Genomic DNA, 17,188 nt, shown 5'->3' on the forward strand with positions numbered 1-17,188 from the left:
TCGCTCACTCGGCGCCTGGCGTTTCGGGCGTCCGGAGATCACCGCGTGTCTAGCACCCCAACGCCTAGTCTCCCCGCAGGTTGACGGCGGCGCCTGGAGCCGGGGACAGGGGGTGAGGAGTCCGGAGAAGCAAACCCGAGTCTGGAGTTGCCATTCGGGTGGCTCCCGAGAAAGCCCGGGAGCATTTTGGCCAATGCGGGTTTTTACCTGAACTTCAGCATCTTCACCCCGGTTTTGCAGGGCAGTCTAGATTTGTCCCAGCACGCACTGTGTCGGGTCTGGGATTGAGGGTTAGGGCAGCACACACAACTTGAGGGGCAGTTGGTAGGACTGACCCGAGTGCCTGCAGAAAGAAAGAGCAGCGGGATTGTCGTATGGCCTGTAGCTGCGGAAAGGTCTGTGCCGGTCCCACCGCCGAACCCAGAAGCTCGCTTTCCTCAGATAACCAGGGCTGAACGGCCCCTCTGACCGCCATGCCCTGCGGGCACCGGGCATTTTGAGCTCCCCTCCGCCCCCCCGTGAACCAGCCGGTAGGTGCAGGGGCCGAAGGCCGGGCCCAGTGGACCCAGCCGCCTGAAGGGGAGCCACGGCCTCAGAAAACCTCTGCCCGCCCCCGCGGAAAACCGCTGTAGGGAAGTCTGAAGGCCTTTTTTTTTTTTTTTTTTCAACTTGAGAAACTTTTGCCTCAGGGTTTTGGGGCTCTGTTACCTGGTGGCTGGAGGGAGGATACTGAGGCTCTGCTCTTGGTACCTGGACAATTGTTGGCTCCATGGTGCGCTTTCAATCTCAGACTCTCCGAAAACTGAGTTGGGGGAGTCACTCACACTCTAGTCAGTGGGGCAAAGTGGCAAGGGGAAGAGGTGGCTTTGTGGTTGCCCCCTCCCAGCCTCCACACCCAGGGCCAGGGTGAGTGCTGAATCTCTCCTGGGGGACCCTCAGGACCCACTTTATCCTGGCTCCAGCCTTGCTACTAAGTTTGGGAGACCATGGTAACCTCTCCTGGCACTAAGGGCTGGGCGCCTGGGTGGGGTTTTCTGTGCTTCTCCCTGTCCTGGGCAGGTTTCCCAGGAGTTACAGAGTTGGGGAACCCTGAGCCCTGGGGAGAGAAAGACCTGACCCCAGTGCTGGAGAACGCCAGGGCCAGAGCACTTGCAACGGGTACCACTTACAAAGGGACCTGCTCCTGTCCCTTTCCGTGTAGGGACCCTCCTCACACCTGGACACCCCCAGCCCCCTTCCTCTGCCTTTAGAGCCAAAACCTTCGTTTCTGGCTGTAGGCAGGTAGGTCGCTTCTTGCCAGGAATGTGCATATCCTGCCGGGCCCCTACCCCAAACATGCCTCTTCCTTGGTGGGAGGGAAGTAGAGGGACTGGGAGAGGAAGTCTTGCTTTTGATTCAGTAATTCCCCCAAATGTTTGCTGAGCCCCTACTCTGCCTGGGCAGGTCCCAGGCTGAGTACTGGGGTACCCAAGCAGTGAAGGCTGGAGTCTGCTCTCTGGATCTCAGATTGTTGGGGTAGGAGAGACAGGTAAGATGTCACATCGGGGAGAGAAGGATGGGAACAGGGTGTCTGTTTCAGAGGAGAGGTGTGAGGTGCAAGGGGAGGGAAGGGTCGTCTCCCCAGGAAGCCCTCCCTGCATCTTAACCCTTCCTACCCCACTGCCTTGGCGGTTTTGTGTCTCTCTAGCCACAGTGCAAGCCCCCCAGTCCCATCCTAAGCAGGCACAATGTCTTTACTTTTTGAATAGCCTACACTGTGTGAAATAATAATTTCTTCCATCCAAGAAACTCCTCACAGTTTCCCTTCTTGCAGATCTTACCACAATCCAGCTTCCCCAGACCAAGGCAGGGCAGGTACTATTTTTGACAGGACTCTGAGGCTCCGTTGGCTGGAATGGCCTCCTCAGATTTGGTTCTAGAACTCTGGAACCCAGAGCAAGGAACTGAGGCCTCCCCAGGGCAGAACATGTGTCAGAGTGGAAAAGGCTTTGGGACTTGGCAGTAGAGATGGGACTCTGGGGAACTTAATTAAGCTCTTCGAACCTCAATTTTCTTACATTGTAAAGTAGGTCAATAATACCCACCATAGCGATTCCGTTTGGGAGTCGAATGAGAAAGCAGATGTCAAGTACCTAGCACGGTGCTGGGCACATGGTAGTACTGATCAAGGGATGACTTTTATTAATAATTTGCTAGCACTGCCAGGCCACACGTCGATTGAATATGGAAATACTGAAGTATTAATCTTCATTTTATGGGTTGGGAAAATGAAGTCCAGAGAGAAGAGGCAACTTGTCCAAGGTTACACGGCTACATGGTAGCAGAGCTGGAACTAAAATACGGGGTCCTTGACTCCCAGTACAACCAGTAGGGCTTGAGCCTATGCTGTAGTGAAGGGAGAAAGGAAGGGATGGGAGGAGCTGCCACTCCTCCCCCTCCTCCACAAGCTTGGCCTAGGCCGCCTGCCTTCTAGTGTGAAGGCCACCTTTCTCTTTTCCCTTTAAGCGGGGAGGGGGACTATAGGTTCAGAATCTGGTGTTTCCACCTGCACACAACCCTGGAGCATTCCCCATTCCCCAGGCACTCCTGAGGTTCTTGTGAGAGACACATAAATGGGAGAGAGAATTCCCTAGAACGCGAAGAGGAAAAATGACTGATAACCCCTCTCTCCAGAAAGGGAGATTTTTAGGGTTTGGAAACCCTAGCCTACCTGTCCTTATGGAAGATTTTGGCAGCAAGTCTCAGACCAATTTGGGAGCTATCACTGAATGGATCATCTCAAAGAAGCAAAAGGAAACTCCCCTTGAGCCTGAAGTTATTGGCTGCCTTCAGCGTTGCCTCCCAGGATTCTCTGTGGAAATACACACCTTCAGCCCACTGCCAGTTCCACCAAGCCGGGATCACAGCAGGAACCCTCTTTCCTCCAAATTCTGCCACTTCGGATGCTATGATCTTGTGAGATGTTGCTCCTGGGCCCTTGCAGAGCCTGGACGCAGGGCACACCTGCCTGAGCTAGAAAACAAGAGCTCCTGGCACAAAAGGTACACATCTGGACAGGGCTGCAGGTGTTGGGCCGTGGAGTCAGTGTTGCTGTGGTGTGTCGCCCGGGCTGGGCAGGCCTGGGCCTGGCGAATGCCCTCCTTGCCTTGATCCTGGTCCCAGGATCCCTCCTGAGACCAGGGTGTTTTCCCGACTGTCCCTCTGGCACAGCCCTGCACCTTCCTTTCCCGTCTGGACGGTAGCCATACAACCGCCTGTGCCCTGAATCCCAGCTGCTCTGCCCACCTCCCTGGGCCCCATCCTCTGGCCAACTGGAGCCTCCACAGCCAGGCCTGATGGTGGGTGGAGCCAATTGATAGTGCAAGGTAGAGGTAAATGGTGTTTCCTTTCCTGCTGCAGTTCTGATGGTCTGTGACCCAGGCTACCATGTAAATGGAAAGTGGGGCGACATGGTGGGTTTTTCTCAGACTAACAGTATGTGGACTAGAGACCATTAGGCATTTGTTAAGGTAGTCAGGACTGGTGGGAGCAGAAGTTAACTAGCAGGAAAGGGGTGGCAAAATGCTGGTGACTTGAAGGCGAGGTGGCTTAGGGAATGGAGCCAGGGACTCGGTAGTTGTATCCATCCTACGAACACTGTGGAGAACACTGTGGAGCGCCTACTGTGTGCTGGTGGCCAGGGTGGTGAAGGGCACAGCGCAAGGGACCCAGAGAAGGGGTGACTCGCGTGCAACTTGGAAAATCAGAAAAGGAGCAAAGGGTGGAGCACAGATCTGTGGGCACTGGCCACCTGAGCCGGCGTGGGTCCTGAAACCCCCAGCTGAGACAGGACATGTCTGCCGCCCAGAGGGCCCTTAGGAGGGCCTCCCTGTGTGAAATGAAACCGGGCGGTGGGGAGGCAGAGGGTGGGAGGTTGAGGTGGTTTCCGTTCTCATCTCCTCAGCGGAGCTTCCTTGGATTCCATTCCCGGCTGGCTTTACTTTTCTAGGAGAACATTTCTGTGGAGACTCAGGCCTAAAGAAGTTGCTCCAAAAGAGGGTGGCGGTGTACTTCCTCCTTTCCTTCGGGGTTCCCCTGCAGGTGCACATCCGCATCCTGGAAGGAAGGGGTGCACTGGGGCAAGTTTTGGGGAGATATGAAACGTCAGGATTTGTGGGAGACCCAGCGAGGGGCTGCAGCTGTGAGCACTCAGAGCAAAGCGCCAGGCTTTTTGAGGCTGCATCTCTGGATGGGAGCTGGAGAAGCTGGAGAGTCAGGCCATGCAGAGAGTGTAGAGTTGGTGCACTGAGAGAATCCCTCCTTCAGGAAGCCTCTGAGCTTTCTTTCCCAGAGAGCCAGAGCTACCTGTTCCCCCTCCCCAGCTGAGCACTCGCTTTGGATTGTTCCCCCAGTGAGCTTTTACCTTTTTAACTGAGCGCATCAGTTCCGGTTGCTGGAAGCTTCTGCATGTCTGAGACCTGAGCACAGTGATGTAACACAAGGGCTTTTCGGCACTCACCAGACACAGAGAAAATAACTGCAGCTGGGCCAGCTCGGGCCGGCAGCTGGGGATCCGGAAACACTGGAAGAGGGGACGGCTCAGGCAGCATGGCAGTTTTTAGCCACAGAGAGGGCTGCCCACCCATTGTGGTCAGAGATGATTTCGTGGGTCTGGGCCTAAATGGTCTGGACCCACACGGGTACATCGTGAGGGGCCCTGGTAAGCCCACTGCTGCCGACTTCCTAACTCACTCTTCGGCCTTAGGCATGACCCGTCTTCTCTCTGGGCCTCAGTTTTCCTAACTGTACAGTGGGTGAAGAGGGTGCCTGCAGCCCCACGTCCTCGGGCTCACCATCCTGAAGCTGTGGGTTGGGAGCCAGGCAAGAAGAGACCTGAAGGTCTCAATGCACACCCTCTTTGTTCCAAGGGCGTCGGGAGCCTACTGCTTCCATGGGTCCTTCCTGAAAGGGGAGCTGTGGAGCTCGGGGCAGGGGACACCATGACCCTTGCAAGTCTCCTCCTTCCCAATTAGGCAGTGGAGCCTGATTAAAAGGGGTGCTGCCTGCCCCCTCCTGCCCGATCCCCATCGACGAGATTTCCCTTCATCAGAATCTCACATCCTCCAGAAATTAATTTGATGCCTCATGTTATCAATTAATTGAATCTCGTTGGGAGAGAGCTCCGCGAGGCGAGGCGGGCTTCAGCTTGGCCCTTGTGCGCCGCCGTCCCCCCTCCCCCTCACACCAGGGCAGCCTTCCCCTCCCCCATTCCTTTTCTTCCGCCTTTCTTTTAATTGCACTTATTTTCTAAAATAAAACCACTGCTCTGCGCCTCTTTGCCCAGTTTGGCTTGGATGGATACCCATGGACTGGATACTGGCTGGGATTTGCCCTTTCTGGGGTGGGGGCAGGAGGACTTCCCCTCCCCTGGACCCTGTCTGATCTCTCCTTAAGTAAACAGAATCTCACCCTTTGGGAATTTGGCCGAGATCCTGTGGGCTCCAGGGGCTACTGGTGAGAAACTTAGAGAGCAGGACTAGGGGAGGGAGGAAGAGCTGGGAACAGACTCCACCCTAGTTGGGAACAGGGGAGGTATAGAAGGACCAAGCTAGGGACCTTTTAACCCTCAGGATTTTGCCATTCAGAAACTGTTAACCCTGCCAGAGCTGATCCATTAAATGCAGGGCAGAGGGCACAGGTGTGTGGTACCTCCAAGCCTCCCAGCAGTCAGGTCAGGTATCTGCAGGAACAAGCCCTCAGCATTTTCAAGGACACTTGGAAGCCCTTGGTCTGCCCCCTGCATGGAAGATGGGGGACAAAAGTTCTAACAGGACATCCCTATTAGGAAACCTGGGAGGGCGTTGTGGCAGGTAGAGCTAGGTAGTCACCAGGCCCTGACTGAGGAACTGTGTTTTGCAGTTTCACATGCCTCCTTGTTCTTATCCCCACAACAACCCTGAAAGATTCTCTAAGCAGTGGTAATGATCACTCTCATTTGACAGGTGAAGGACCTGGGCCCAGAGAGGTTACCTGACTTGCCCTGAGTCACAGTTAACTGGAACTTGCATTTCTGAAATGCTGGCCGTAAGGGCTGAGGTCACAAATGGACTAACTTCATCCCTGCTGAGTTTTATTGACCCATACACAGTTCATTACAATGGTAAATTTCACATAAATATCCCCACTTCAGCTCCTTTTGAAAAACCCAAGCCCTCTCAACACTGAAGCTGCATTTCTGTGTAGAAAGGATGGACTGGGATTGAGTGACACCTGCCTCCTTGTGCCCTCCTCACCTGGCCTCCTAAGTGACCAGCCTAGCCCCTGAGGGCATTTTGGTTAGCAGTTTTGATGTGGAGATTCACCTGTCCCCAGTATTCCTCAAGGAAAATCTAGTGGGGGACAGTGTCTGAAAGACTCTGCAGGGTCTGGCCAGGCACGGTGGCTCACGCCTGTAATCCCAGCACTTTGGGAGGCCGAGGCAGGTGAATCACCTGAGATCAGTGGTTCAAGACCATCTTGGCCAACATGGTGAAACCCCATCTCTACTAAAAATACAAAAGTTAGCCGGGCGTGGTGGCAGGCACCTGTAGTCCCAGCTACTCAGGAGGCTGAGGCAGGAGAATTGCTTGAACCCGGTAGGTGGAGGTTGCAGTGAGCCGAGATTGTGCCACTGCACTTTAGCCTGGGCCACAGACTGAGACTCTGTCTCCAAAAAAAAAAGACTCTGCAGGGTCTGTACAAGAAGTATACAAGAAGAGCTCAGAGAGGACCTATAAGGACACCGTGACCCAAATCTTACTCCCACGCAGCTACCTAATAACTGATGGTGGGATGGGCACAGTGGCTTATGCCTGTAATCCCAGCACTTGGGAGGCCAAAGTGGGAGGATCGCTTGAGCTCAGGAGTTTGAGACCAGCCTGGGCAATATGGTGAAATTCCCTTTCTACAAAAGAAATACAAAAATTAGGGTGTGGTGGCGTGTGACTGTAGTCCCAGCTACTCGGGAGGCTGAGACCAGAGGTTCACTTAAGCCAAAGAGGCAGAGGTTGCCGTGAGTGAGCCGAGATCGCGCCACTGCACTCCAGTCTGAGCCACACAGAATGAGACCCTGTCTCAAAAAAAAAAAAAAAAAAAAAGTGATGGTGGTGGGTGTTTCTTTTTCCCTTCTTTCTACCATAGAGGTTAGGTCTTCTTACCATAAGCCCTTGTGTCTCCGGGGGCCTGTTTCAAGATGAAACCAGCCCATCCCTGACAGGGTGAGCCCCTCTATGATAAAGTTATCACTTGCCCCCTACATCTGGGGAAATGAAGGGAGGGGCCAAGGCATGTCTGGAGCAGGCTGGGCAGAACAGCCAGAGGCCCAGAAATGGCCATACTCAGTGGTTTGTCCCAGGCCCACTAGAGCCCCTCCTGTGCCCACAGGAAACCCTGGTGCCAAAGGCACTACCAGAACCAGGCTCCAGATGGCCATTCAGGCCCTGGGCGAGTTGCCCCTACCCCTTAACCAGCAGGCCCCCCACGTAAGACGTCACTATTTAATTAGCCGTCTCTGATTAACCAAACTTGGCATTCGGCTCCTCTTGCCCTCATCTTTCCCAGCTCCGAATCAATGGCTTTGATATGCTAATTAGGGAGTAATTTAATTTCAAAAGGCCGCAATTAACAAGGGTGTTGTGGACATGCTGTAGTTAAGCGGAGTAATCTAATTTGCATTAGTAACAAGCAGGGACTAATTAGAAGCTTAATTAGACACTTAGATGGCTCTTATGTTTACTTTCTTAATGAGATGGAGTGGGATCTTTGGTTCTCTTTCTTTTTTTCCCCCTTTATTGTTAATTCTTTTTTTTTGGTCTGTGTAGTAGGAAGGGGTATTGAGGGAGGCCACCTTGCCAGGGCCTGTGGGAGCGTTTCAGGGCTGGAGCCAGTAAAAGGTGAGCTGGAGGGTGGTGGTAGGGGTGAGGGAAGGCTTGGATTCCAGAGCGACTCGGGGAGTTAGGACGCGGAGAGGAGCACTGGTTTAGGAGTCAGAAGAGCCACCTGGTTTCAGTTTGGCTCAGCCACTTAGCAGTCAGGTAACCTTGTCAAGTCTTTGGCATCTTTGAAGTGTGGTTCCATCCTCTGTCAAAATGAGCGCAAAATTGCATGGGGGGAGAGAGGAGGGAGAGGCTGTAGAAAAGCACTCTTGCGGACTCTGTGAATCGAATGTTTTTTTTTTTTTTTTTTTTTTGAAATGGAGTCTCTCTCTGTTGCCCAGGATGGAGTGCAGTGTCGCCGTCTGCCACTGCCCAGGATGGAGTGCAGTGGCACTCACTGCAAGCTCCGCCTCCTGGGTTCATGCCATTCTCCCACCCACCACCACGCCTGGCTAATTTTTTGTATTTTTAGGAGATGGGGTTTCACCGTGTTAGCCAGGATGGTCTCGATCTCCCGACCTCGTGATCTGCTCGCCTCAGCCTCCCAAAGTGCTGGGATTATAGGCATGAGCCACCGCGCCTGGCAGTCGAATGGTTTTTAACAATAAAATATATTCACAAATTGTGTGCCAAGGCCTTGCTGCATCATGGCTCAGCTCAGAAGCCACCTCCTACAGAAAGCCTTTCCGGAGCACCCCTTACTCCCTCCAGGCTCCATGGTCCCCAGTGTCTAACATAACATTTGTAAAGCTGTGTGTGTTGTGTAAGATGGAAGTTCTCAATCCTGGCTGCACTGGGAATTTAGAATGCTTGGAAAGCTTTTTAAAAAATCCACGCCTGGGTCCAATTCCCTGAGGAGTGCGATTTAATTGACTTAGGGTGGGCCATAGGTATGGGTTGGTTGGTTTGTTTTTTTAAAGCTCCCCACATGATTCTGATGTTTAGAAGGAAAGCTTACCTGCCCATTAGTCTCTCCTCTCTCCATTTCAAGCCCTGCAAAAGCAAGGTCTCCGTTTTACTCACCTCCATTTGCCCCAACCCCAGTGCCCATTGTGCTCAGTATCAGCTGCAGGTGAAGGCTCCCTGCCCCACTCTGACCTTAGGGAACTCACCCAGACTTGATAGGGCCTATAGTGTTGAGTTGCGAATGCCTTATTCGGGCTCTGAGAATCTCCTGGAGAAGGAGCTGAGGAGAGTTGAGGGAAATCACTAAAGAGGTTAGGGCCCGAGAGTCTTATGAGATGTGGCTGCCTTGTTAAAGGAGAATTGGACAAAATTGGTATGAATTTTATGGGCATCAATTTGGGAATGAATATATCAAGAACCTTAAAAATATGCAGTTCCACCTTCTAAACATGTATCCTAGGCAAATAGTCAAAAATGTAGAGTATCCTGTTCCCATAAAGGTGTTTACTGCAGAGTCATAGTAAAACATAGCTAACAGCCTCGATGTCCAGTTCTAGGGGATTGGCTCAATACATTCTGGAACATGCGGCCCATTCAAGCAACTGTGTGACCATTAGAAACTTGCTTAAGATATTTGATGGCATGTGGAAATGCTTATGATAGTAAGTGGTGAGTGGAAAAAGAAGAAAATTCAAACCATGTACAGATTATGACCCCAATTTCACTTTTTTGATGTTTATATGCCAAAAGAGAGTGAGAGTGGATTGACTGGAAAGGCTGTATATCCCAAAGGGCTAGATCTCTGTGGGGTAGGATTATGAGTACTCTATTTTTTTTTTCCTTTTTTTCAAAATTTTCTACCAGGATGTCTCTTACTTTTAGGATTCAGAAACAAAGTTAGTTGGAACTTGGGAGAGGACCTGGAACAGACAGCACAGGATGGCAGCTTCACCTTCCAAATCGAAGGCTTTGTTGGAGGCTTTCAGATAGGAATGTCTTTGCCCTGCCACTTGTACTGAGCTCCTCTGAGCACCGAAGTGTGCTGAGAGGCCTTGAATGGTCCCTAGAGTTGAGGTAGGTGGCTTCTAGGATATCACAGTCATTTAGGGAGACTCCCAGGCCAGGAACTCAGACAGAGGTAGGGGTACAGAGGGAAGCCCAGGGTGCCTGCCTCTGACCCACACAATGAGAAGTGCCAAAGGAGGGCAGGGGCTTGGAGAGGGATTAAGCCTACGCTGGAACTCACAGAGTCCCATGTGCTTGGGGAGAGAAACTGCTGGCATGATCAGGGAGCCAAGCAGTGCATGACTCACATCACCCAGCTCTGGCTTCAGGACCTATTTTGGAGCTATAGCCACATTCTAACCCATGGGTCTTGCCTCACTTTCTTCAAGTGCTGACCCAAGGGCTGGGAGAGCAGGGTGGGATCAATTTTTAAACCATAGCCCACTCAGAGGTAGGTTGTAGCAGGACTTTCTGGACTCCCATAATTATAGTAACTACCTTTCTCTAAATGTCTTCCTCATGCAGTGTGTCTTATTTGATACCACTGCAACCCTGGAAGGAAAATGTATTGGCATTAACCTCACATTACAGATAAGGAAACCAAGGCTCAGACTGGTGACCTCAGTCCAGAATGTCACAAAGGTAATAAGAAGCCAGGAAGGGTTAGCAGGTCATCTGGCAAATGAGTGGTTGGCTAAGTAAGCCAGAAGCCCCAAGTGGCCACTGCCCTGGAACCCTCCCCTTACCTGGAGCCTGAAGCCAGAAGCCACTGGGCCTCTGGGGCCAGGGCTGAATGGGGGAGGCTAGTCCCTGGGACTTTGGATTGGGAAGCATCCTGCAGTTAAACTTCTAGGGCCAGGGCTCATTGCTCTGAAAAGCCCTCTGTTTTATATCTCTTGACACAGGTAAGATATAGCAGGATAGCTAGAAAGAAACAAATAGAGAAAGAAGGAACTAGAAGACATCCTTGTGCTCTGGTATCCACATGTGTGTCTTTTTATATAATCTAGAAATGTATGTATTTCAAAGACTTTTAGTTCTGGAAAACTCTGAAACTGATGACCCTTCTTTTGTAAAATAAAGGCCTTTGCATATGTTTGCCCTGCATTCATTGTATACTTTGCTTGGCCAATACCTACTCAGCCTTCATATCTAAGCATAAATGCCCTTTCCTGGGAAAAGGAGACTTTCCCTGCCCCTCTCCGCTTATGTTAGATCCCCATTTATTTCCTGTACCCACACTTGACAGAATGTATCTGACTTAGTAGGCTTCTCCATTTACTTATGTGTTTAGTTAACATTTGTACCCTCTTCATGGGAACATAAGCTCCACAAGAGCAAGGCCTGTGTCCTGCTCTGCTGAAGTCTGCATACACAGAACCTGGCACACTGTAGGTATTTAAATATTGGTTGTACCAATGAATGGATGAAGGGTCATTGCTGATGAAACATGCTCCTGGCCAACCACTGGAGGAGAGAGAAGCATGACTTTGTTCATGGCTAAAGCCCCACTGGTTTTTAGGAAACTTGTTTTGAGGAAAAACAAGTGCCAGCTTTATCTAGAAAAAAAGAGAAGGGGCTAGGACCTCCGGCATTACCAGTTGCCCTTGCTGAGTCCTTTACCTACAGCTCTCAGAGCATCTAAAGACACTGCTGCACTGCCTCGTTCAGTAGGGCCCACATTTCACTTTCCTTCAGGTAGATCCCCAGTGCTTCACTTAATGGGGCCCTAAATGCATGTTGAATGATTGAATGGCTTTTGCAGATATATCATCTAGTTTTGCCCATCAGGAAACTCAGAACTAAAGTTACTGTTCATCATTGGAGCCCCATTGCCTGGGACAACCACCATCAGCATCACCTGGGAACTTCTTAGAAATACAGATTCCCAGGCCCACTCCAGACCTACTGGGTTAGAAACTTCTACTGGGGCCCAGTAACCTGTGTTTTAACAAGCTCTCCAAGGTGATTCTGATGCACTCAGGTCTGCAACCCCTGATTTAATGTTGTGGTCCATCATTCTCACCTTCTACTCCGTGCTATTGTATTTTAAGAAATCTTACCTCTTACTGCAGTCTGCTTCCTAATCTTTGTTGGAATTATAAATTATAAAATAGATGGTTACATCTAGTCCAGTTCTCCCCATTATACAGAGGAGAAAAGAGGAGAATCAACTTGCTCCAAGTCACTCAGTAGGCCAGGTGCGGCGGCTCAGGCCTGTAATCCCAGCACTTTGGGAGACTGAGGAGGGAGGATCACTTGAGCCCAGAAGCTGGAGACCAGCCTGGGCAACAAAGTGAGACTCCCCCCCTCCCCCTTAAAAACACAAGTCACTCAGTAGTAAATTGGTGTTAGAGCTGGGGCTAGACACCAACTTCCAGGGTCAGGCTGTCAGCTGGTTCGCGTCCTGCTATCTCCCAGACTAGATTATAGGTTTCCGGAGAACTGGAAACAATACCTTATTTAAATTCCAACTGCCACCATTGCTCTGGGTATGGGCCACCTGTGGTCATTCCCCATCCGTGTATCCCTTAAGAACTGAGGCCGCCGGGCGCGGTGGCTCAAGCCTGTAATCCCAGCACTTTGGGAGGCCGAGACGGGCGGATCACGAGGTCAGGAGATCGAGACCATCCTGGCTAACACGGTGAAACCCCGTCTCTACTAAAAAATACAAAAAAAATAACTAGCTGGGCGAGGTGGCGGGCGCCTGTAGTCCCAGCTACTCGGGAGGCTGAGGCAGGAGAATGGCGGGAACCCGGAAGGCGGAGCTTGCAGTGAGCTGAGATCCGGCCACTGCACTCCAGCCTGGGCGACAGAGTGAGACTCCGTCTCAAAAAAAAAAAAAAAAAAAAGAACTGAGGCCGCATGTCCACTCCAGCTGCGCGTGCACGTGTGCTCCCGGCAGGACGCGCGCCCAGGAGCGCGCTGGGGGCTGCCCCGCCCCTCTCTCCCTCCCCCGCGGGTAAACTCCGGGCATCCATCAGTCTGTTAATTGCACTAATTAGAGATCGCAGAGGTGTTAATTGGAAAACCCTGGTATTGTGCCTGTTTGGGGAAGAAAACGTCAATAAAAATTAATTGATGAGTTGGCAGGGCGGGCGGCGCGGGTTCGCGGCGAGGCGCAGGGTGTCATGGCAAATGTTACGGCTCAGATTAAGCGATTGTTAATTAAAAAGCGACGGTAATTAATACTCGCTATGCCATATGGGCCCGCGAAAAGGCACAAAAGGTTTCTCCGCATGTGGGGCTCCCAGTCCCTTTTCTCCTTCCCCAAAAGCACCCCAGCCCATGGGTCCCCCCTTTGGCTCCAAGGTAGGTGGAACTCATCACTTCCGGCCAGGGAGGGGACGGGGCCGTCTCCGGAGAGTTCCAGGGGCGTCCCTTGTTGCGTACTCACCCGCCCAGGTTCTTTGACGAGCCAGGAGCCTCCGGGGAAGTGGGAGTCCCCAGCGGCCCGCAGACTCCCCCAGAGCGGAAGAGGCAGCGGCGGCTTTGACCCAGCTTCCTTCCGACGGCATCTGCAGGAGCCTTCAGGCCTGACATAGGCTCCGAGGTGCCCTGGCTCCCCCACGGGGAACGCTGCGAGTTGGGCGACTAGGTCCTGCCTAAGTGCAGGACCTGAGCCTCAGACAAATCCTGGACCTGCCAAGATAACTCGGCCTCCAGTGCTATCTCCATTTGCCCCCAACATGTGGTAGGAGAGGGGTATGGGAAGTCTGGGGTGGGGGATAAGAGCCCAGTATTAGCGAACCTTAGACCCCTGGCCAACCCCTACCTTACTGTATGGAGGCAGAAAGAGCACCCCAGTGACTTGCCCAAGGTCACACAGCTGAGCCTAGAAACCAGATGGTCTAATTCTCAGAGTCTCTGCCTTACTGTTCCACAGGTGTTCAGCTGCTCCTTGCTGAGGACCTTGGTGGCTGGGGGAGGAGCATGGATTGGGAGGATAGGGGTATGTGGAGAAGAAAGGAGGACCTCTTGGAGCTTGCTCCTTGGTACCAGAGGAAGCAGCTCAGGTCTACACTGGGTGGAGTCCACTGTGAAAGGGACCGGGCTGTGACTCCAGCAGACTGTCAGTGCCTCCAGTATTCACTGAAATACTGTGTTTTCATGTCCACATGCCAGACTGAGAGTGAGAAGAGACCTTCAAGACCACCTATTCATATAGAGATGGGAAATAGAGGCTCAGAGAAAGGGGAAGGCAGAGGAATCTCCATGGTGTGTGGCTGAGCCCAGGTCCCTGCCTGCTCCCCTAGCCAGGGCTCAGGCTCCTGTGGACACTGACTTCTTCTCCACACCCCACACCCTTGTAGTTACAGGGGACTGATAATCAAGGCCTCCCGCTATCACCTTACCCCATCCTGTCTCTAGCTGACTGGGTCCCAGGCACCCAGAGCCTGCTCGCCCACAGTGCAGGGAGCACCCTGGTGCTATCACGGCACCCTGTGGAGAGATGGGCAGGAGACATGCGGCTGCTGGTGTGCTCATCCTTGGAGGGCAGTTATCCCAGGGCAGAGGTGAGAATTCGGAAAGCACCTGGGTGTGCCTGTGTTGCAGGTTTCGGGGATATGTTGGTAGGTGGGCGGGAGCATGGAAAGAGGCGTATGGGTGTGTGTCAGTGGGGTAAAGACCCTGGAGGGGACAGAGCATGCCACATGGGAATTAATGCCATTCATACACCCTGCGGAAATGACTTTTCAAATGCATATAATCTCAAGCATGCAAATGAGAGGCTTGCTTCACCCTGTTTAATATGAATGATCAGCCCCTGAATAGCTATTATTATACACCACATTGCAGCAATTATGTTGTTCACTGGGTGTCGCTCTATACTCCCCCCCATAAGAAGAAAAGAAAGAAGTACCTCTGTCTGCAACCTCCTCCTCCCTTTTTTCTCTTTTTCCAAACTTACTGTCTGATCTGCAACTTTATGGTATTCCTTGAGTGTTGGAAGGGGGCCACTCTCCCTAACCCCAGGGAAGTAACTGCCAGATTCTCTTTCCTTTCTCCTTTGCATGCATACACACCCCTGAGGCTCTGGTCTTTGTCCCCTGGGGCCCAGGAGTTCTCAGATCTCAGAGAAGCTAGACTTGGAATCAGAGCGGGCAGCTGCTTTCCACCACCAGCAGAGCCAGGGTTGGGGGAGAGGCCCCCTCCCTGCTGTCTCCCCATCCCCCTCATGTAACTGAGGCCCAGGCCCAAGTGGGGGAAGGTGCTGCTGGCTGGGTGGTTTCAGGGGAGGATGATGGAGCCCTGTGCTGTGGCAAGTGGAGGATGGTGCCCACCCCATCCATCATTTCACCGCCACTAGCCCTCAGGCTGACATGGCCATTAAGGCCTGAGACCGAGTGCTCAATCTCTTCCGAACCATCACTCCCATCCTGCCCTTACTCCAGCCCAGCTCCTCTCAGAACTTAGGAGTGGAGCAGCAGCTGGGTTGGGGGAATAGCAAGCCCTTGGAAACATACAGAGAAATTCACAAATACAGGGCACCCGGGAGGCCACTCAGGCTCACTGGGACAGTGACACCCAGAGTCACGGATGAAGATGGGCCACAGGAACAGGGATGTGGCTTCTGTGGACCCCTTGCAGTTCTCTGTCTCCTCCCCACTCTGCATCCAGCCAGGATGAAAGCTGAGCAAATGGCTTGGTAGAGTGAGGGAGAAGAGTTCTTCTGGAGTGAAAGGAGAGAATTTGGGAGTGGGAGGAAATGCTTTGGGGAGCTGCTGCCTTGGGGGAAGGAACTAGAGAAATCACAGTCCAGTCTCTTTCTGCAGTTTCTCATTGTTACCTACAAGGCCCTCATCTGTCAGTTGAGTCAGGGAGACCATGTGGTTATAGGGTCTGCCTAGGCCAAAAGAGATCAAATCAGGAGGAAAGAAACTGGCTGGCTTCCATGGGCCTTGCTAAATGTTCATGTGGCTTCTCTCCCTTGATGATCTCTGTGCAATCTGGACCAAGTCCTTGACCTCTTTGGGTCTCAATGTCCTCACCCTTACAATTAGGGTGGGTGGAGAAGGCGCTGATCATTATTGGGGGTGCTGTCAGGTGCTGTGTGCATGTTTTATTTGCCCCTCAAAAGACTTGGAGGTCGGGATGAAATATACTTGGCTCTCTTTATCCGAAGGTTCCACATCTGTGGATTCAATCCACCACAGATGGAAAATACTATGCGGTATTTGCAGTATGCAGGACCCACAGATAGGGAGGGCCAACTTTTGTATCCACAGGCCCTGCAGGACAAACTGGGAGGCTTGAGCATCTGGAGATTATGGTATCCACAGGGATCCTGGAACCAATCTCCCATAGGTGCCAAGAAACATTGTCCTACCACAGACAAGGAATCTGAGGGCTGGGGAGTTTAAGATGGATCAAAAATCAGTAGTAGATACCAACCATGGTCTGACCTGTTTGACTGAAATCCATATTCTTCTCAAGGGACTGTGACTCGGAGGTAGTTGGGGAGCCCCCAGAATTTGAGAACAGCTTTTCATACTAAAGGTATTGGAACCTTGTCAGGTGCAGTGATTCATGCCTATAATCCCAGCACTTTCGGAGGCCGAGGCAGGTAGATCAGTTGAGGCCAGGAATTCAGGACCAGCCTGGCCAACATCTCTACTAAAATTAGTCAGGCATGGTGTTGCATGCCTACTATAGTCCCAGCCACTCGGGAGGCTGAGGCAGGACAATTGCTTGAACCCGGGAGGCGGAGGTTGCAGGGAGCCGAGATTGTGCCACTACACTCCAGCCTGGGTGACAAAGCGAGACTGTGTCTCAAAAAGATAAAATAAAATGAATACATTAATTAATTAAATTAAATTTAAAAAGCTGTTGTAACCTCTGTGAGTTATAAAAAGCAGCTCAGGCCTCCTCCTCCTCCTCACTGTCCTGGCCATCCCAAACACCTACCGTCTCTTTCTGAGGGGATGTTTCAGCCACTCCTTGAGAGGCATTTCTGGGGTCAGGGGATCCAGACCTTGACTCTTTGTCTTGGGTACGTAACCTAACTCTCTGGACCTTCAGTTTTTCCATCTGTAAAATTGGCGTGATAACTCTCTCCCACAGTTCTCAGGAGGAGAAATCATGGTTCCTATGGAGAGTGAGTTAACCTTACTGAGTGTCTACTTTTGACCAGGTGCTAGGCTGAGGGCTTTAAAATGGAAGATGGAAAGTGGAACCAGGTCTTCCTTCATTGCACACCTCCATGCCCAAGACCAGTGTCTGGCTCCCAGTAGGTGCTGGGCAAGTGGCAGCCTTTTTTATAAAAAAATAATTGTTGCTTTGGACCTTCTGTGGCCTGGGATGGGAGCAAACACAAAGTCCATTTCAGGTGGGGGTAGGAAGGCAGTAATCTAGTGGGTTCCTAGTGAATAACTTTTGATTTT

General features: G+C 51.8%; 1 protein-coding gene across 3 annotated transcripts in view; it reads left to right on the forward strand.

The window, feature by feature from the left end:
- FOXP4 (forkhead box P4) overlaps positions 1 to 17,188 on the forward strand; it is a 54,710-nt gene that overhangs the window by 1,813 nt on the left and 35,709 nt on the right. The gene's annotated exons all lie outside the window — the stretch shown is intronic.

The sequence above is a fragment of the Theropithecus gelada genome, chromosome 4, assembly GCF_003255815.1.
Source record: "Theropithecus gelada isolate Dixy chromosome 4, Tgel_1.0, whole genome shotgun sequence".
Taxonomy (NCBI): domain Eukaryota; kingdom Metazoa; phylum Chordata; class Mammalia; order Primates; family Cercopithecidae; genus Theropithecus; species Theropithecus gelada.